Source organism: Cyprinodon variegatus, unplaced genomic scaffold (genome assembly GCF_000732505.1).
Source record: "Cyprinodon variegatus isolate N-32 unplaced genomic scaffold, C_variegatus-1.0 Scaffold776, whole genome shotgun sequence".
Taxonomy (NCBI): Eukaryota; Metazoa; Chordata; class Actinopteri; order Cyprinodontiformes; family Cyprinodontidae; genus Cyprinodon; species Cyprinodon variegatus.
In genome coordinates, this window is record NW_015151229.1 from 305,634 (window position 1) to 310,475 (window position 4,842).

The following is a 4,842-nucleotide window of genomic DNA, read 5'->3' on the forward strand; positions in this document are numbered from 1 at the left end:
GAGCTGGATGTGGGAATGCATCAGCTGGTCAGTGTCTGTGCTGGAGATGGGATACAAAACAGTCTTTCTATTGCTTTATTAAAATGGCTTTTATAAAAGCCACTTACAGACCTGTTAGCTTTAAGTTCTTCACAAAACCCAAAATCGGAGGAATCCATGTGGACTGCATATCCAAAGAAAGATGACTCAGAGTCTAACTTACAATGTCTTGAATCTGTCCACATTCTCTTCTTTAATCAAGTTAATCAGCTCCACCCACATCTCTGCTGGCAGCTGTTCAAATCAGCTCATTCAATGCACCTGTTCTGCTGCCTTTAAATACAGCTCTCTGGCAGAAATACTCTCCCAGTTTATTTGAAAACCATTGGTTCCTAAAAGTCTAGCATTTGTTCTGCTCACCTGTCTGATCACAACTCTATTTCTGCCTACTGGATAACTCTACTCTGCCTTGCTTCTCATAGATCTCTCACCAGCTTCTGCTTTCTGGTCACAGACTCTGTTTTTGTGTCCTGGATTCTATCTCCCTCTATATCCCTTGATTGGACTCAGCTCTAACTCTGGCCAGTCTTCCTGGTTAGGGTTTATGGATTTCCCCTTGGGTTATCAAATTCTGATTCTGCCTCTCTGGTTCTACCTCTGGACCATCAGAGTGGAGTGGTTCTCATCTGCCCCTCAAGTGACAGTCAAGTCATACAGGAAAAAAAAAATTCAGGATCCAAATAACTTCCTGATTCAGGGGAGGATACTGGTGTTCAGTCTGAGTTTGTCTAATTCTCAGCGATGCTTAATTGCCACCAAACTGATCCCTCTGCCCATAGAGGTTCCTGTGCCTGCTACTGGACCTTGTGACCTTCTTCAGTTTGAATTTAAATAAACAGTTTAAATGCATATATCTTGTGCTGGCTGGATTGTGGGTCTCCAGAACAAGTTTGTTATGTACAGATCACATTTTGTGTACCAAACCACAGTGAATCAAGCAAATTAAATGGTTCTTCCTTGCTTTCTCCTGAATCTGGTTCCACAAAAATGATATTAAGTTTGAAGAGCGGTGTCAAAGAAAACCCAAATTATCATGTTGTTAGCCTGGTAATGCTTTTAAGATACAATAGAACTTCTTTTAGAATTCCACATTATTGTCAGTAATTAATCACCGATAACATGAAAAATTCAGACGGAATGTACAAACACAGCTATTCGGCAAAAAAAGATTAGTTTCCCAAAAGTACGCCCAGTGCCTTAAAAAATACTTCTAACATCTACATTTGACAAAATGCTACTTTAACATAATGTAATTGTTTCTGCAGTATAAATAAATGTAATAAACATATTTCCTAAATTAATGTACATCATCAAGAACTTACTCTACAGGGATTGATTACCTCTCAAAAACAAATAAAAGAAATAGGTGACTTGACTTTCTGAGAATGAGTTAATCTGGTATCCTTAATTAAGATGGATGCATTTTTAATGACTTTTACTGGCTCAAAGCAAGAGAGGAATCAAATTATGCAAAATAACAAAAAAAAATTTAATAGACCTATGACTGCCTCTGGCGGCAACACAAAGGCAAAACTTAGCAGTTTTTAAATATTCTCTAGATGAATCTTTACATCTGTATCTTACAAAGTGGATTAATTTGAAGGTACAGTAAAGAAAATAGATTATTATCATGCTAGAAACCAAATAAACCATACGTCTCTTTGTTTCACATGCATCTGCAATGAATGGTTTTCTTAGTTCATCTAAAGATCATCAGTTAATCTCTCTGTCTGCAAATATTAGCATCGAATAAAATATATTTTTTTCATGTCAGGCCAAGAATGTTCATCCTTATGTTTCAACTTCATTGTCCCCTAATGCTCTCAGTAAATATTTCATTGGGAGAGAACTACGCTAATATATAAAGAACAGCCTTTTTACTGTTACGTGGATAACGTGTCTGACACAAACCCATTGTTCATTCATATGCATTTTTGGAAATATACACAGGAAGATGGGCACATTAACAGATAAGCATCGGCTGTTTTCTTTTGCAGCCATCTGTCAATTGTCACAATCTCGGGGGAGGTGCAGTGGGCTACAGACTATGCCTCAGTTGGGTGCTAAAATGAACGACTTAGCAGATGTTTGGGAACTTATTATAAACCCACCCAGTCTCAACAAGGACCTGTCAGCTTCGTTCCTCAAGAGAAACATAGCATGCAATTGTCTCGTAATAATGTCACTTGATTAATGACATAATGGCAGATGAGTGGAAAACATCTGTGTTTGGTTCCTTATAGTCTTTGGACAGCACCACAAAAACATTGCAAAAGTAGTATGCCGATAAAAGACTTGTTTGCATTGTAGCCACAAACTTCAGTATATTTAATTTTATGGGGAATTGAGGAAATCAAGACCTACGTAATTGCACATGCTATAACTGCAGATATGAAATAAAAGGATGCATGGTTTTAATTTGATCTGCAAGGGGTAGCGCTGTTGTCTTGCAGCAAGATGGTTTCTGGGTTAATTTCCTGCCCCAAGGTCTTTCTGCTTCCTGTTTGCATGTTCTCCCTGTGCATATGGGGGTTCTCTCCAGGTACTCTGGCTTCCTCCCACAGTACAAAAACATGACTATGAAGTAATTGGCTTCTCTGAATTTTCTTATGACTCTTTGCATGGTCATATGTCTTTGTCTGTCTCTGAATTGCCCTGCGACACAACGATTTGTCCAGTGTTTACCCTGCCTGTCGCCTATATACTGTTGGGTGCTAGAAAAAGACAGTGGCCCCACCATCCCCCAGATGAAATAGGCAGGAGAAGCAGAATGGTTTTTCATTTTTTATTATAAATTTGAATTTGCATATACATTGGCATGTAATCCTTTCACTCTAATATGTTTTGATAACTGCCACTGCGCTCCATTGTTTGAGAAGTTAGAGATTCTTAGTCATAAGGCATGTCATCAACAGTAACCCGTCATCAGTGACAGTATGGTACAACTGGAAATCTACCAAGCAATGGTTGTTCACCTATTCTAATATGCTGGGCCAGCATTTACCAGATTCAGATTAAAGGCAGGCCTGGAGGACCTGCAGAGCTCAGTTGACAAAAAATAAAAATAAATAAGAATAACAACAAAAAAGCAGCTAGCGGCTGGGATTAAGTAAATCATCCATCCATTCATTTTCTTTACACGCTTGTCCCGAGTGGGGTCGTGAGGGGTGCTGGTGCCTACAGTATCTCCAGCAGTCAATGGGCAAGAGGCGGGGTACACCCTGGACAGGTCGCCAGTCCATCGCAGGGCAAATTAAGTAAATCAATGTAATTTATATAGACATGAGTCACAAAGCAATTCATGGTAAAAGTACAGTTAAATCAGTAAGAAAAGAACATTAAAGATAGATTAAGAATAAAATACAACATAGACAATGTCTCATTGTGAAGTCTACGGTAGACCAAACAGCAGCATAAGATCAGCCATAACAGCCCTGGGCACATGGGGCTAAATTGCTCCTTTAATATAGAGATGGTCTTTAGATACCTCTTAAAAGCGTCAAGAAATACCAGTAAATGCAGGTAAAGCATTCGTGTATTCCATAGTCTTGGTCCAGGAGAACTAAAAAGATTGTTCCCGGTGCATCCTAAAGAAGGATTATCAGCAAATTTTGCTCTGATGATCACAGGCTATGAGCTTGACAGTATAGTTGAAACAATTCATGTTATATATGGCAGAGCTGCCAATGCTCTGTGAAAAATGCCAAAACCAACATCTTGAACTTTACACAGTGATCTACAGGTAGCCAGGGGAGAGGGTTCAAAAGGAGGATGATGTGGGCTCTTCGGTTAGTGCAAATTAGGCTCATGATAGGAGAATCCTGTATAAGCTGTAGACCAGCTATCTCCTTCTTATATAGACAGTTTAATAAACTATTACAGTTGTCTTAACATGGAAAGCATTGATCGACATATCCAGCTTATTCTTAGAGATGATTGCTTGGAGCTTGGGGATTTTATAAAGCTGCGAGAAACAGGTCTTTAAAAATGTTTTATGTGATATTCTAGTGACATGGTGTTAAAGGTAGGCTCTCTGTCTATGCACCTTGTAGCTCTTGCTCTACGGTTCTTTTTACTGAAAAGAGATCACTCAGGACAAACTCTTTAAATAACACTTCATAACTTATATGTATTAAACAACCAGGAGACATGACAACAGATTCTGATAGAAATTGTAATCTTACTCAGAGCAGAGAAATTTCTTAGAATGTACAGAAGGCAGCTGCTCACCTCCGGGCTCACCTCACAGCAAGATAAAAAGGCATTTTATATGTCTCCAGTCTGCCACATCATCTTAATTTACATCATACATGTTAGCAGATGAGTAGACATCCATGCCTCCAGACTTATCGAAATATTACACTTCGTTCTTAGCTGAAGGACACCGCTCTAATTCCATTCCCAAATCGTTGCCCCTTACAGAATGAAGATTAGAGCTGTATAATCTAGATTAAAACATCAGTTCTGACACACAACAGGCAGCCAATACCAAGGTGTAATAAACTCACACATCATCAATGATAATTATCCTAACAATGGTTTCATCAAAAATGACCTTTACATTTGTTAAGATAGATTTTGTATCATTGTTAAAATTGCATAGAGTAGCAGCCATTAAAAATTGCCCTTCCAAGTTAATGCAAGTCAAAGGACAGGCCATTTCCTTGCAACTCCCAGCAGAATACCCTCCAACTTCCAGCCACTTATATTATTTTACTCTGCCTCCACTCTTTCACTGAAATACAGGGTCTGACCAGGAGATGACACTTCTCTTTAGATTTTAACGTCGACAAATCATGACAG